Raw genomic sequence first — 17,347 nt, 5'->3', positions numbered from 1 at the left:
ACTCAGTCATAAAAATAATAATATTATAGCATTTTCAGGTAAATGGATGGAATTGGAGAATATCATGCTAAGTGAAATAAGCCAATCCCCAAAAAACAAAGACTGAATGTTTTCCCTGATAAGTGGATGATGATGCATAATGGGGGTGAGGGGTGGGGGTTAAAAGAAGAATGGAGAAACTTTGGATTATGTAGAGGGAAATGAGAGGAGGGAGGGGGGCAGTGGTATAAGAGATGGTGGAATAAGACAAATCATTACCCTATATACTTGTAGGATTACACAAATTGTGTGAATCTACATTACATATAATAGAAATAAAAATTTTTACCCCATTTGTGTACAGTGAATCAAAATGCAGTCTGTAAAAAAAAAAAAAAACTCACATTTGTATACCTTCAATATGTGTGATTTTTATTTGTGGACAACACCACAGTATAGCCACTTTTAAAAACACCAATAAGAAAAAGCAAACTGCAGAACCAGTAGAAATGTACAGAAGGAGAGGATATTCAATAGAAAGCTGAAAAAAATTTGAAACAAGTATTTCATACACAGAAAAGTATAATGGCCACTGAAATTCAGTAGATTGACTGATGCTGGGGAAGTTCTTACTTGCAAGGTTGAAAAAAGACATCCTAGGGTGCCAGGTTCCTATTTCTCAATTTTGTTGTTATGCATATGTATTGATTTTGTGAAAATAAAATAGAGTTATGCACCTACAGATATAGATGTGTTTTTCAAGTATAAGATGAATTTTATTTAAGAAATCATTCAATAAATTTTACCTTGAAGAGTAGAGAGCACTTTCAAGTCCAACCAATAGGAGTAACAGGGGCTGGTTTTACCTGTCCACCAGCTACAAACAAATAATGGAGGGAAGTAGGAAACATGGATTTGAAAGCACTGAACATCAAACAACCAAGGACAGTGACCCCTGAGCCGTGGGATGCACACTGGATGAACTCCAAGCCCTTCAGCTTGAGCTGGGGGAGGACACTGTAGTTGTGGTGCAGGGAAGAAGAAGGTTCCAGCAGGTCCCCAAGTGGAGGGACAGAGCTGAACTTCCACATCTAGGATCTACATGTCAAAACCTGGAAGAAGAATGCAGAGCAGGGAGAACCCAGGGATTTTCTGAGGAGCTTGTGGGTATGGAGCAGACTGACGGGAGGTCAGCTGTGTACCAGAAGCCTGCCTGAGCCTGGGTTCTCACCAGCCAGTCTGGGAACCTCCAGATTCACAGAGGACTGAATGGAGCACCCAGCAGGTTCTGAGTCTAGTGCTGGGGATTGCTAGCCCTGTGTTGGCACCGTTCCAGCTGCAGCTATGATTCCAAAATCAAGACCTAAAGATGAAGATGAAAAATTATTATTAATGGAAATATAGTGGTGATTACTCCATCTTTCTCTTCTCCTTCTTCTTCTTTAATTGGGGGAGACATACTTGTTTCCTGCTTGTGCCCTGGAATTTAAATCTGTGATGTATAGGGAAAATGCCTTTATCCCAGTCACTATCAAATGTGACAAGGCATCATCAATGCTATCTCAAAAAAAAAAAATCACCATTTCCTGTGATTGTTCTGATGCACATTAAAACAGATGCCTCTTGTTTACCTAGCCTGTTCTATTTTCTATAACTTGACTTTGGTCATGCATTGTGTGCGGATGACTTTCAGAGTGTAATATCTTCAGTGAGATGTTCGATCTCCTCTTATTTCGTTTCCTTCCCCACTTTTCTATTTTCTCCATTAACAATACCTTTGTGCTTCTTAAACTTTATTCAGTATGGTCTTGGCCTCCCTGCTAGTAGAGTTCCAGTCAGGGTCTTCCTAAGAGAGTCACTTGCCAAGATATGAAATGTGGAAAAGCAGGGACAGTTTTGATCTCCTGTGGCAGGTGCAGAAGCATCAACATCCTGACTTCCTCCTGAGAGCCAGCTACGTGGATGTTGCAGGCACAATTTTCAGGGGTTCCTGAAGCCTTTCTCCCTCTGTTGCCCAGTACTCCCCAAGGTTGCAAAGTCCACCAATTTCCTGTAGAAAATAATTGTATTAAAAACTTCCAGTGGTTCAGTCCTGTAAATGGAATCAGTTTCTTGTTCTTATTGAGTTAGTTTTGTTTGTTTTAAGACAGTATGTTGTGTGGATTTTTAACATTTAAAATTTGGTTAGTAAGGCCTAAAATTAAATTTACTATCTTGACTACATGTAAGCATACAGTTTCAGGAGTCTCAAATGCACTGTCAAACAACTAATCTCCAGAAATATCTTGTCAAACTAATTCTCCAACCCTACTGAAACACCAGACCACTTTCTGTGTCTGCAAATTTGACTGGGTTCCTCATGTAAGTGGGTAGCATGGTATTTGATCAGAGCTCATTTTTCTCTGATCTGGTTGTTCTTTAGCTATGTTTAGCATATGGATGGTTGGCCTAAAGAATGAGGTAGGTGTTTTATACTCAATAGCATAAAGCATACTCCTATCATAGAATTCCAAAATGTTTTGCTTGTGGAAAAAATATGTAATATATTTTTTACTTGTTTTGCACCTACCTGTTGCCCTGATAGAGAGAGTCCACTGGCTTGAGGACAGCAGGCAAGGTGAACTGTGCAGGCAGCTCCCACCAACCTTAGTACCCTGTGAAACCACCTCACCATGCAGCTGCTCTCTGCATTAGACATGCTGCTGCTCACACCAAGTGTTACCCATACATAATTTCTCTTTAGTTCTGTTACTGGCCTCTCTCTGGCTACAGACAGATAAGTTATTTCATATAACTTAACTCAGTCAATAACTCAGTCACACTAAAATTGAGTCAATGGATTCAATCAGATCTCCACAACTCCACAATCAGATCTCTGTAACTTGGCAATGATCATGCTTGTGGTGAGGTGGTTAGGTGAATCACTGGGTGTCAGGAGTGAATATGTAGGACCAGGAAGGATCTAGCTTAAACTTCCTGGCTGAAATGGAGATCATTAGCCATTCGTGGACAGCATTTTGATTAAGTCCTAGGGGAGATGAAGTTGGCTGCCAAGATAAGATAACAGCATGGGGGCTTCCCATCTCCCAGAGACCAGGGACTATGCCAATGTTCTGTTTAAGATACTCAAATTTGAGGGGGTGTTCTAAATGCTTCTTATGAGTGTAGAAAACATGCAGAACCTTAGTTACTCAGAACATTTTTGGAAACTTTTTTAATAGAAACAGTGTAAACTCTAGAGCTCACACTGGAAAAAAAATTATTGTGCACATAAATATTCTAAGGTCGGTTATTTATTTTTCAAATCCACAGTGGACCAGAAATACCAAAGTATGAAATGAGATCATGCAGATGTGAAGATGCCAGAAGTTTATGCATGAGAAACAGGCATGGGACAAACAGCTCTGCAGACTTCAGTTCTCACATTTATCTGCATCTTTACTACAACATTAAGATGTTCATAGTAAGAACACCTTACTATGTGTGGTGTTCCCAAGGACTCAACCTGGGGGAGGTGGACAGGTTCTGGGAGTTCCAGCAGGGGATGCTGTCTTGTCTTGGGAGAAGCCAGAATCCCTTGGGTCTTCGTGCTTTTCAGCTTGAGTGCTTGATGTTCAGACACCAGAGGAGGCTGCTAAACACCATAGCTGTTCAAAGAGTTGTGGAGTACAGGTGCTTAAGGGTCCCCCTGGACTTCCCTTACATATTAGCAGATGGTACAGACCTTTAATAATGTCCAGGTATTGTAAGAATAGTGTATGACTATGATAGTTAAGAAGCAATAACCTACTGTCAAGTGGCTGCCAAGCGCCTAGCACATGGAAGTTGTGTGGCCAGTGGTACTTGACATTTCCAGGTAGGATTTTCATATATAGCCTATGAGGTCTCATATCATGGAGGTAGATCCTAGGACCCTCTGGCCTTATAGCTTAATTTTCATTGAGGAGGGGGAAGACAGAAGACTAACTTAACTAAGAAAAATCTATTGCCTGGAATTAAGATTAAAAAAAAAAATGAAGTAACTTGGTTTCAGTTCCATAATTTATACCTTAAGTTGGAATTTTTTTTTAAAAGACCAGTTTCTACTTACCTGGTGTCCCTTGTCCCTGCAATATCTACTCAAGAAGCTGTTCTTCTCTTCCTCCTTAACAACTTTAAAGGTGAGACCTTGGCATTAGTAATAAGTGTGTTTGCATGTGCTTAGTGCAGGCAGGAAAAGGCTTCCTTCCATGAGTTCTTGCCTTCACAGAAGGGCATCACTCCATAAAACAGCATCATGTCAAGTCAACTAATATTTTGACCTGAAAAAAATTTGCCTTGAAGCATTGAAAATAATTGAGTGCTGCCAAGGTGTGGTACCTGACATCTGGTGATCACAGCAGGACTTATAGCACCCCAGGAACTGATGTGTTTCACACCAGCTTGCCCCCAACCCTCACCACTCCTGAGTGACTCTTCTGGTCTTCTTGCATTAATTCCTGAGGCAAAGCAGCCCCTGGAAACAGATGCACTTGGCCAGAAAAGCAAGGAAACAAAGGAGCATAGTGACTCTTTATTAATAGAGCTTTGCAGCACTCAAGCTGAAAAGCACGAAGACCCAAGGGATTCTGGCTTCTCCCAAGACAAGGCAGCATCCCCTGCTGGAACTCCCAGAACCTGTCCACCTCCCCCAGGTTGAATCCTTGGGACACCACACAGCAGCCCAAGCAATCACATGTCTTTCAAGAACTGTGACTTCATTTTCTAGAAGCCACTAGGGAAGTGCATGGAACCAACAAAGCAGGTCACAATGGGAACTGTGCATAACACAAAGGTGTGCACCCATAAAGAGATCAGCCTGGACCCCATCACTCAGCTGCTTCCCTGCCAGAATGCTCCACCACGGATGGATTCTCTGTTTTCAAGAGCAGCAGGAAATTTCATTTCAATACCATATTAGAACAGTTTTAAATTTATAAGTTTCCTGCAAATATGGTGCAGAGTTTCCACATATACCAGTAGGGGACACCAGTGACCTCTGACAGTGAGGTCTAACATTACTTTCATACATTGTTCACAGGTTATGAATCAATATTAGTATCAACATTAGTGCATTTATTATTAACTAAAGCGCATGCCTTAATCAGAAGTATCAAAGAACTGTTTAGTGTGCTGACATAAAAATATTGATCAATGTTACAAGTAGAAAATTGGTCCCCAAACCTGTCCACATCCTGAGTCTTGGAATCTATGCCACCTTACATGGCCAAGAGACTTAGCAGTCTTGATTCAGGGGTAACTTGATGGAGAAACCGGAGGCTGTCCTACATTTTCTGGGCAAGACCAGGGGCATCTCCATGGTCTTTGTTAGAGACAGACAGGATGGGTACAGTCATTGAAGGTCATGGGAGGATGGATGGTGAGGAAGAAGAATGTGAGTGTGAGCCACAAAGACTGACACCTCCAGAAGCTGAAGGAGATGACTCCTCCTGCAGCCTCAGCAGACAGAGGCCTGAGGACACCTTGCTTAGTTAGACCCATCTTAGAAGTCTGACATCCAGAACCCTAGGATAAGCAAAGTGTGTTGGTTTCATACCAAGTTTCTTGCAATGCATTGTCACAGCAAAGACTAACACAGTGACAAATTCAATTAGAAGGAAAATACCCTGCCAGACACCAGCCACTCCACCAAGTGCCACTTTCCAGAGGACCTTTCTGGAGTCCCACCTGAGGTGACCCAGTGCAGCTGGGGCTGTGCCCCTCTGCACCTCAGACCCTGCAACAGCACCAGAATCTTAGAAAGGGCACAATGGACTGGTGTTCAACAGATGTGTCTCCCCTTCGACACCTGCCACGTGAGTGGCTGGCACTCTTGTGCTCTTTGTTCTTCTTGAGCAAGAGTTTGACAGATGTGATCTTTGTTTGTTGCTGTCTTTTGGGGCTGTGAATACTCATCCCTGTTTCTTACTTACTTTAGTTGTGTCTTTGATTTCTTATTATGAGTGCAATGACATGCATACTTGAGTCTGCAGGTGAAGCATCGCTGCAGACAGAGAAATAAAGCTTTTGAAAACTAAGCCTGCAGAGAAAGTGCTTTCTAAGAGCAAATCATCAGCCCTTCCATCTTCAAGGGTCTAGTGAAGAAATCACTCATTGGCCTATCTTGCTCTTCTCTTTCTTTTTCTACCTTAACTGTGAAACTTCTCTTTCATTTGGTTTGTGCCTCTGAGATAAACATCACATGAACCAAAGTCCAAATGAAGATGAACTTGGACTAACAAGACAATCATCAGTATCAGTATTTCTCAGCCCTGTGCAAAGGCCCATGATTTGTTCTTCCCCACAGAGGATCCAAGGCAGGAAGGTCTTTCTGAGATTTCTCATCCATCTTTCTTTTCATTCCCTTCCCATAACCCATTTGCAGACCTGCCATTGAACATCAGTGCACCTATTTCTCCTATTCATGGGGAACACCTCCTGGACACTCCAGAATCCCTGTTGGGTATGGCTTAAACTGCAACTGTGCCACTCACCACCTAGGTGAGCCAGTCAAGCTACACTCCCTTTGTGTTTCAGCTTTCTCCCCAGTAAATAGCTACAATGGAAATGTTGCTCTCAGAGTTATTTTGAGTGGAAAGTCAGTTTGTGCACATGCACATTATCTGTCTTGCACATAATTGGCCCTTAGTAAAATTTAAGAATAGTATGAATACTATTACATTTTTGGAAAGGCTCAGCCCATCTGACTCCAGAGTCCAAGAATTAACCACTGGTCAGTAAAACATTTATAAATATTGTTTGAAATGACAGATTATTTTAAATGCACTTACTTATTTCCATTTGTATGTATGCAGTATGTATGTGTATGCTTGTGTACATAAATATGTACATAGATGCAGGTGTGGGTATTGATGTAGAGAAAGGGGCACACAGATGTGTATACACAGGAAGATAAAAATGTATTTTTCCCCTTGAAGAGGAAGCCTTCTGGAAGACAGAATTAATAAATAATTAATAAACTGGAACATGTGTCTGAGAAATTGCTCAGAACACAACACAGAGAGGCAAAGCACTAAAGATATTCAACAGAAGTTAAGACACATGGAGAATAAAACAGGCAGGTTTTCAGGAGAAATTTTTAAAAGTGAAGAGGCAATATTTGAGGAACCAAATCTAAGTATCAACTGAAATTGATGACAGAAAAGCATCTTCACATTCAAATGCTTATATCAAATCCTCAACAAAATTTTCTAAAGCCCACATGTATGATAGCATATTGAAGCAAGTTTTAAAATTATGAAACTGCACTAATCAGTAGTTTAATAGCAAATAAGGGGGTTTTTTAAATCAAGTGATGCCTAAATTCCAGGAAGTAATAATATATAATTCTGATAGTTTTGTCATTATATATCCTCAGGTTATGTGTTTAGATAAATATTAAATTGAAATTATGCCTCAGAGTCTTAATATACAAATTTTTAAATATCAAGCATCAGTCAAGAGTCAAGAGTATACTAATGGAATACAGAAGTTAAAAGAATGAGATTATATTCAAAAACCTGAGTTATATTCAACCTGAGTTAGAGAATTTTTAATCACTGTGACAAAATATATGAGAAAAACAACCTAAAGGTGGAAAGATTTATGTTGGTTCATACATATTCAGAATTTTCAGTCCATAGTTGGCTGGTTCCATTTTTCTGAGCTCAAGATGAGACAGAACATCATGGCAGAAGGTCATGGTGGTGGAAAAGCTGTCAGCTGATAGCAGCCAGGAAGGAGAGAGATAGAAAAAGGACTGGAAACAAGAAAAGCACTTCTAGGGCATGCCTTCAATGACCTCCTTCCTCTAACTAGGGCCCAACTCCTAAAGTTTCCACCACTTCCCAATAATGCCAACAGCTATGTATCCCTCAGTGAATTAATTCACAGATGAGGTCATATCTCTCCTGAGCTACTCACAACCCAAACACCCCCACCTCTGAACATGCTGCACTTGTATCCAAGATTTCAGCGCATGAGCAGATCAAACCACAACAAATACTTGTGAAATTTTAGTAGATATGAGAGGAAATTGTTTTCAGGCAAAAGAAAATGGTATAAAGAAAGTATTAGATAATGATTTAAGGAACCATCTACAAGAAATGTATGATGAATCTGAAATTTCATGTACCTAAGCACATAACTTAAACATGTAATTCAAATGTCAAAATTATTACTTACAAATGGCAAATCATCTATAAGTGTAGGGAGATTTAAGATCTCACTTGGAATCTGACTAAGAAAATGAATAAGAATAAACAGTGTTTGAACAAGTTTAAAGGACTTACTAGAACCCTGTATCTTTAAATGAAAGAATATAAATTCCTTCTAAATACAAAGCAGCATCATTTTAATATTCAAAATTGCTAAATCAATATAAAACAAAGTACTGTTTTTTAGAGAAAATTAAATTGAGAACTGCAGCTCCATAGGTCTGGAATTCATGAATTAAAGAAGGAACCACACTGCATTCGTGGAAGCCCTGAAAGTTTCCAGTTTGTGTTCTATTTTTCTGATACAACAAATGAAAACAAGTTAAATTTAGGTCATGGAAGATGTATGCAGAGGAAAATATTATCATAGACACAATATAGAAAAAAAGATACAATTTTAAAAAGTTAGAAGTAAATAGTGACCTCAAGCAGAAAAAAATAAAATGATTAAAAATAAAGAAATTGGTTAAAAGGAAATCAAAGGAGCAATTGAGATCAATAAAATCAAGAGGAACTCTTAAAAAGACAGAAAACCAATGAAACCATTGGAAAGAATGATCAAAAGACATTGGGTGTGTGCTTACTAACAAAGTCCCAAGGAGAGATGGCTGTTTATCCCTTAGCAATGAGCTCATGAGAGACAGTTGCTCTTAGCTGCTAAACTTCCTTTACAGCTTCAGAGAGATGAAAGCCGGAATGCAGAATGGCAGTTACTTTGCAGTGCATGGGGGAAGGACTTAATTGTCCTTAAGCACTTAGGCAAAGCACATAAGCAACCCTGTGTTAAAGGGACACAGCTAATAAGACACACAGCATTCTGGAAGAAGTGGGGTTACAGGATACTGGGACAGGAATTAATAGTTAGCAGAAAAACATGTAAACTCTGCCCTTGGCAAACTTCTCTTTGTAATAACCCAGGAAAACAAGAGGAATGTGCCGGAGCCTCCTTGGCTGCATTCATGAGCTTCTGATGAAACAATGTATCTGATGACAAAGCAAATGAAGAGTCCTCTTCCCTGGGAACTTCCTTCCTGTCCCTCCCTGTGTGAGCCCACCTGCAGCCCACACCCACTGTCCACCCTTGAGGGTGAAAAGAGGAGGACCTGGCACTGATAAAGAGATGAGATAAAGGGATTTTCAGGAGGGAATTTAACAAAATGCTTAAATGACTAATATATAGTTTAGTTTAACAATTAAATTCTGAAAAAGATTTTAATGGAACAATTTTTAAAATATCAAATTTTGGACTGGGGTGGACTGGGGTGTGGATCAGTGGCAAAGAGCTTGCCAAACATGTAGAACCCAAGATAAAAAAAAAAGAATTAAATATCAAATTTGATAATATTTGAAATATCAACCACTTATCATTTATTCCTATGTTCAGAGGGGTGCAGAAGTCTTTAATCTGAACAAAAGTAATCCACTGACAATATTTTATTAACATTTATACTAATATTGTTATTATTTTAGTGTTGTCATTAGACTATAACAATATTTCCGATCTTCAGAAAATCACTGCAAGTGCACTGTATCTTCCTGTTATAGGTTTAAAATGTTGAGACAGCAGCTCATCATGGCAGAGCCAGCATTCTTGGTGTCTATCCAGAATGAAAGAGTAGCTGTTTTTTTGTTTTGTTTTGTTTTGTTTTGTTTTATTCATTGTTATGTTTCTAGTTAGAGGGAACAGCATGTACTGACAGGTTACTTCTCAGACAAAATAACTGAAAATAACTCACAGTAAATAACCTTTGAGAATTGTGTTGAAATAAAGACTTTCCAGACAAATAAAAAAATGGACTTTGTTTTCAGAATATGCACGCAAAAGGAAATAGCAAAGGGAGTTCTACAACAAAAATGAAATAATCCCACATCTTTGGGGAAAAGAAAAAGAAGAAAGAAAAGTACATGAAGGGCTAAAAATGTGAGTTGACGAATGAACAATGACCACAGAAAGCAGTAATGAAAAGTCACTGGAGGTGCCTAACGTATGTGTACACAAATACACACTCACACACACACTCACCCTGCACGACAAACTGCCACACAATCCAGACGGTGCATAAATAAAACTGAAAAGCAATGTTAACAGTGTAAGATCAAAAAAAGTTTTTTTTTATAAAAAATCAAATTCACTCTATGGTGCTTACCATGTGCCATGCCAGCCCCTAAGCACTTGAAATTCAACACCTGTGCTGTTCTTCAAAATAGTAATGTGATTCCAGAGATGTGTCCATTTGAACTGTGTTGATTGAAGCAGGGACCACCCAAGCCCCAGTGTGGAATGCCATGCTGTGTCTCCAGAGAGGGGTACCTTCTACAAGTTGTTTTGTTTTTGTACCATGGATTGAACTCGCAGGCACTTAACCACCACGTCCCATCCCCAACCCTTTATTTTATTTCATTTTTTTTCTCTTGAGACAACGTCTCCATAAGTTGCTTAGGGCCTCACTAATTTGCTGAGGCTGACTTTGAACTTGTGATCCTCAACCTCCCAAACTGCTGGGATTAGAGGCAAGTGCTGCTGCACCTGACTTATTTTCATTTAAAAAAAATACTTCAATAGATACAAACATAGGTAGGGAAATAGAAAGAAACTTACCAGCACATGACTGCTCTCCTACATGCATAGAAAAAGAATCTGAAAGATTTTCTGGTGAAATATTGAGTGGTTGTGTTGAGAAGTACAAAAATGTTTCTAGATGTTAAAACTGTCATTAGCATTCTGTCACTGTGATAAAATAACTAGATTAATCAATTTAATAAGGAAAAAGGTTTACTTTGACAGTAAGTACTTCATGGTGGTAGGGCTTGGCAGAGGACTGTTCACTTCTTGGGGCTGGGGAGCAGAGAGAAAGAAGAAGGACCAGGGTCCCAAGATCCCTTCAAGGATATGCCACCAATGACCTGATTTCCTGAAGGTTCCACCAGCTCCCCATGGCACGTCACCATGGGCTTGGAGAATGTGAAAGACTCAAACATTGGCAGCATTTGTATTTTAATGGCTTATAATACATACAGTAGTGGCTGTGATATGATTAAGAAACAACTCAAAATGCTGCCAATGGTGATGGGCACCCAGCAAGCACTCAGTAGTTACTGGCATGCATCCACATGCCTCATCCTCAGTTTCAACAAGAAAGAACAATGGTAAAACAGAAACAAGTAAGATCTGGTATCCAACAGGATAGATTATGTTACCATGGTTTATTCATAAAATCGAGACATGAGAGTCACTGGAGCAATCTGCAGATTAAGATCAGATCATCGTCCCTGAGACCTTCAGAGACCCAAGAGGCAGACCCTGGAGAATAGAAAAGCATTGCTCCTGGGCAGTATTTCTATGGTTCCCATTGGCTGTGTCTTTGACCCTGGTAGATTCAGTAGTGCCCTGCCAGCACTTTGAGTTGGGGTCCCCAGTAGGACACTTGGCCTCCAAGAGAAGGACTTCACTGGTGGGCATGATGATTCTCCCAGGGCCAGCCTGGGTGACTCACCTTCCAGAGCTCAGGGCCCAGGCGTCTTGAACATCTCCTGACACTTTGTGGCCATTCTGCACCTGCTCGGTTCTCTGCATGCTGAGATTCTGTGGATGGTGACTCAGGTTAGGCCTCAGTGCTGAGGGTCATGAGGTTCACAGCATGGTTCAGCCTTCAGTCTCTGACCCTAGAATCTGTCATGCCAGGCAAATGCAACAAGAACATCAAAGCACGGATCAGAGGCCTTTGTGATGGGGCAGCATGACGTATGGGTATGGTTTTGGTGTCAGTCACACAAACAGGTGTTCTGATCCCAGTGACATGGTGACAAAAATGATAACTATGTGCCTCAGTTTCCTTGTCTGTAAAATGGGGCTCAAAATAGGACCTGTGTGACAGGCTATTATAGGATAGAACAAGTTAGGATACATGATGTTTGATGGTTTCTTGCCCAGAATAACCCCTTAATAAACAAGCTGATATCAAGCCTAAAAGTGAGTGTGTGTGCAACCCAATAAAGCTGTCTCCCCATGTACCACACTGCACAATGCTGTATGTCACTTCTGTTTATAAAACAACAATCTTAACAGGTGTCAGGGGATATTTCCATTTTGGGTGTCTTTCCCTTGCAAGCCCATAGAATTGCAGGCAGTCATGGGTAGATTGTGTAAAGTAAATGTGCTATGTATACCAACTTCTCTTATTCCCTGACTTTATTCTAAACTATGGGAAGACTTGGGTATAAATACAGGTATGAAGCCTTTTGTTGTTTCTATTATTGTGAAAATGAGGTTTTGTAATGAGTGGGGTTTGCATCTAAACTAACCCCGTTCCATAATACCCAGGACAGAGAACATGGCCCTTCTGTAGATCACACATTAACCAGTACACGTAATCTGTGATATAGAGAATCTTCACTGCATATTATTTGAAAGTCTCACTCTGCAGGCTCCAGGGTGTCAGCTAATGTCAAACAGGTGCTCTCACCATTGACAGTGAATAATCAAAACAAAAGAGAGTGATAAGTCTCACTGCCAATGTTTTGCTAAGCAAAGTGGCCCAGCTGTCCTCATTACAGAACTTATAACCCTACAGTTGGACTAGAGTGTATGAAGACTGAGTGGATGTGAGGTGTAGGCCAGTCAGAAAGGGTCAGATTCTGCCTCTGCCATGTGCTAGCTGTGTGAACTCAGGGGACTCAGGTATGCTTGTGTTTCTTCATCCACAAAATGGGAAGAATGGTGACTGTCCCTATTTCATGTGGCCACTGGGATGGTAAAGTGGATAAGCACATTTAATGCACCCAGAGCAGGACCTGGTGTACAGGTGTCACTGAGCAAGTGCTGGCTGCAGTTCTCATTATTGCTCATGTGTGCACATATCGGGGTCCTCACAGGAAGCACACAGTACAATCTGAGTGGGAACAAGCCTAATAAGGACAGTATTTGAACAAATTGGCTGGGTGGGGTTAAGTTAACAGGAGATGGCACTGTACCCAGCACTAATGTCAATGGGGAGCATTATGCCAACCCTGCAGCCCACCCCAGCAGGAAGGATAAGAGTAGGGAACAGTCACCAGAATCACAGAGTCACAGCAGTGTACAGGAGCCACTAAAGCCACAGAAACTCTGGCTTGAGCTAAAGGACCCAGAAGATGCTGAGCCACAGGAGGGCAGAGAGGGAGGAAGGGTGGACAGTCCCTAGACTTTTATCTCATCTGGGCCCTATGCTGCCAGTGCCTCAACTGAAAAACTTACCAGAAGCAGGAGTGTGGAAAAGCTGAGGCAATTATTAGCAGGCCTGTGTCCAGGGTTCAGAGTAGCTGAGGGTGGACTAGGGAAAAGGACAAAACTGGAGGAATGCCCAACCTCAAGGATGACAGTTTTAGGACCATTTACATTATGCACACAGGGGGTGTCAATACACAGAACAAATGTTGCCAGTATAGCCACAGACAAGAAATTCCAAAAGGAAATGGCAGAGTCTGATTCTGGCTTGGTGACAGGAAGAGTGACAACCCCAACAGAAACAAGTCCAACAAAAATAGTGGCAGCTGCTGGCAGTTCTAGAACCTTCATAGTTTTCCAAGTCCTTCATGCCCTGTGTCGGGTCACTGTTCAGCCTTGTCCCACACTAAGGGAAGTCAGCACTTATCCCCATTTTTCAAATATGGGCATGAAGGAGAGGTGTTGATTGTTTAGGAGCAAGACATTTGGTGGGATTCATGCTTGGATTTCTTGGAGAATGTATGGAGGCCTGTAGACAAAGTGCAAGGACTTGAGTGCAAGATGGGTCATGTTGTTACCACTCAAATACATGAGCATCCTGTAGGGCATTTTACATTTGGGTAGATATTTCTGGAAGCTTTTATGGGGAAAGGTGAGCATACACACTTGTCCTTAGACCTGATTCTTCCTTCAAATTTATATTGACTTAAAATGAAGAGAACGATGATTTTTTGAGATGTTAGGTATCTTCATAGGGAAATAATTTAATGGGCAGCACATAATTCCTCTGATGTTCTGATTCATCTTTTCTTCAAAGCAAAGGTGCATCTTTCTTTTTATGTACTCTGAACTTAGTTTATGCTGTTCTTTGATGTGAGTTATTACAGTCCTTTCAACTTTTGTGCAGCTGTCTTTGTAGATTGTATCCCCTGCCTTTCTTGGATTGGAAGCAGCCATGTATCTCTTGTCTCAGGAAAATCTGAAATGGAGGCTATTCCCAAAGGCCAATCTTTCCCAGCCAAGTCCCTCTTTACCCTCCTGATGTTCTGGAAAGTCATACTCCAGCAACCTTATCCCCTGCTGGAAGAGTCACTTATGAGCACCTGCCCATGGCCCTAAGCACAAGTTTTCCATGAAATTTTCCACAGAGGTTTGTGCTTAGGTTTGGTTAACCCAAGTTGGGTGGAAGGATTATTTCCATCTTCAGAGAAGACCTGGTTCAGTGGGAAAGAAGACTCAGGTTCAGTTTAACATTTAAGGCAGTTCTGGGGGTGTGTCCTTGAAAGGAGCATCTATGGAGGGGGAAGGAAGCTGGAGTGATGCCAGGAGGTCCTGGCAGCTCAGCCATTCAGGAGGTGCTGAGGAGTCACTAGGCCTGCAGATCTTCCCTGCCTGGGTGGAATTTGCCTCTCACATCAACTGTTGAAGATGGGCTGCCCAGGAAGCATAGCTCTGACCACAAGGTTTTCTGCAGCAAAGTCAGTCTTGGAGCAAGCTGAGATCTGTGGGTCACCAACTGAGTGCACAGGTGCCAAAGCCAAGTTCACATCCAGCTGACCCCCGGCCACGTGTCAGTGTTGCCATGGTGTTCAAGATACTTGGTCTTATTTATTCCTTGTAACAGTCCTATGAAGCAGGAAACTTAAAATTTTTTTCTACATATAAAAATACTGAGACTAGAATAACTCTCAGCCTAGTAATTCGGAAGTAGAGATGATCTAAGTGAATCAGAGTAAGGGCCAGGTGAGATGGTGGTCTACTAGCTGTGTGGTGATGACTTGGAATACTCCTTCTTACCTTTATAGCTTGCTCAGTGCATTTTTGCTGGTTGAAAATCACGGAGTGTAAGACAAGTTAGAATTGAGTACTAGAAACTCAGATGGGGGGGTGGGGTAGGTGTGTGAATGTGGTCAGGTACCAGGCAAAGGAGCATGGGGAAAACTGGGGACTGGAGACCAAATATCTCAGTGTGGTAGAGCAAGGAGTTTCCCCAAGGTGTGTCAAGCTCTAGACTTCTTCTACTATAATCTTGTTTGGAAATAGGGTCTTTGTAGGTATAATTAAGTTAAGAATCTTGGGATGAGGTCATCCTGGCCTTAGAGTGGGCCCTTATCTAATGATTGGTGTTCTTTCTCACTTAAAAAAATAAGAAGAGGAGAAAGAAGGAGATTTGAGACAGAGACAAAGGAAAGATGTGGAGACAGAGGTAGAGATCAGAGTGCGGCTGGCTGAAGTCAATAGGTATCTGGAGGCAGCAGTGGATGTGGCCCTGCTAACACCCCTGATTTGACTTCTGTCCTTCCATCCTCATTTTAGGCTGCTAAATTGGTGCTAATTTGTTTGGTCAACATCAGGGATTAAAGATGCACCCATCTAAAAGCCACATGGGTGTTGCTTTGAAGAAATTGGGCTCTAGATAACCCCAAATTTACCCAAAGCATCAGGAATAAGTCATTTCATCGCTAAGTCTCTTTATTGGTAAAGAGTAACAAACAACTCATTTTTTATCATTGCCACATGTCTGTGGCAAATAGAGGAGGGACTGCCTTCAGAGAGCAGATCAAGGCCTGCAGATGTGGGACTTGGTATGGAATTCCAGCTGCTTTGATTGAGTTGTTTCAGATGAACTATCTATGCCCTATGTGTTTCACCTGATGGACTGGCAGTTTTGGTTCTGAATGTTTTACAGTTCTCCTACCTCAAGTCCAGAGGTACCATTCTTTGCTACTTAAGATGTGGACTCACATTAGAGGCTAAAGGCATGGAAGAATGACCTTGATAAGTGCCCATAGGGCCTTGCAAGCAGAGGATCCCTTACCCCAGGGAGTGCTCAGTCTACGATGATGGATGTCTCCTCATCCTCCACTAATGCCTCAAATTTGAATTACAGATTCAAGAAGAAGGAAAACCTAATAGGAAAACATGGTTGCAACCCTTCTGCCTGACTCCAACTGGAGCCACGCTCCCTTGCAGGGCTGCGGCACTGCCCCCACTAAGTGAATGACAGTCATGTGTGCTAACAGAGCTCAGGAATTGGGGCTGTGTTCACCATCTGGCTGGAAGATAATATTTCACATGCTGTCCCATATGCCTAAATAGACCCCTGTCAGAAATGTGTTCAGCTGTTCGACAAAATGAAAATCAAGTCAACATGATCATACATCTATATTTTCTATATACAGAAATAAAGCAATCAAGTTCTTCTTTTAATTTATATATTAGTATTTTCTGTCAGTTAAATTAAACGTTAACATGCACATAAAAGGGAAATCATGTGTTCTCAATTTAGAGAGATTCAATCAAATGAACTGCCAGGGTCTTTTCAGTGGATCACATATGTTAATGGAAACTCACGAGACCAATTTTCTGCGCGGTCTGTGGACTTTTATTGTGTTTGCTGTGAACTTCAGGTGTTGGTTTACATTGGTCTCCATTTCTTGTTTTGTTTCTAACAAATCAGTCCTCTGGTTCCGCTTCATGTGGACAGGTGCTGGACCTGTTCTGCAAACCAGAATCTTCTACCCATTACCTTGTGGAATGCTGGAAACAGGTGCCAGATCCACATGAATGAGCAGCAGAGCTTGTGTTCTAAGGACCTAGAATTCCTGAATATATCCTTATTGATAAAAAAAAAAAAAGATAAGCGGAGGTAGAACAACTGTGAACTTAGAGGTCAGTGGCATATGTCTTAGCCTTTCCTCTTCTGAACCTCTCTGGTAAGCCCTAAGCTTCTTGTGGGCTTCAATATCTCATCTGTAAATCAACCTACTATACAAAAGTCCTTGCTGGGTAGGACCCCTCCAAGTGGGGAAAATGTATCTAAACAAAAGCTTTCTATACCAATTTTTTTTTTTTTTTTCAGATTGGCACTACCATGTAACTTAGTGAGGTGGACATAAAGGCTGTGATGATGTTGGATGATAATCCAAGA

This window comes from Sciurus vulgaris (genome assembly GCF_902686455.1).
Source record: "Sciurus vulgaris genome assembly, contig: HiC_scaffold_137_arrow_ctg1, whole genome shotgun sequence".
Lineage (NCBI taxonomy): Eukaryota > Metazoa > Chordata > Mammalia > Rodentia > Sciuridae > Sciurus > Sciurus vulgaris.
The sequence above is the reverse complement of the archived record's forward strand: the minus strand, read 5'-3'. Positions refer to the sequence as shown.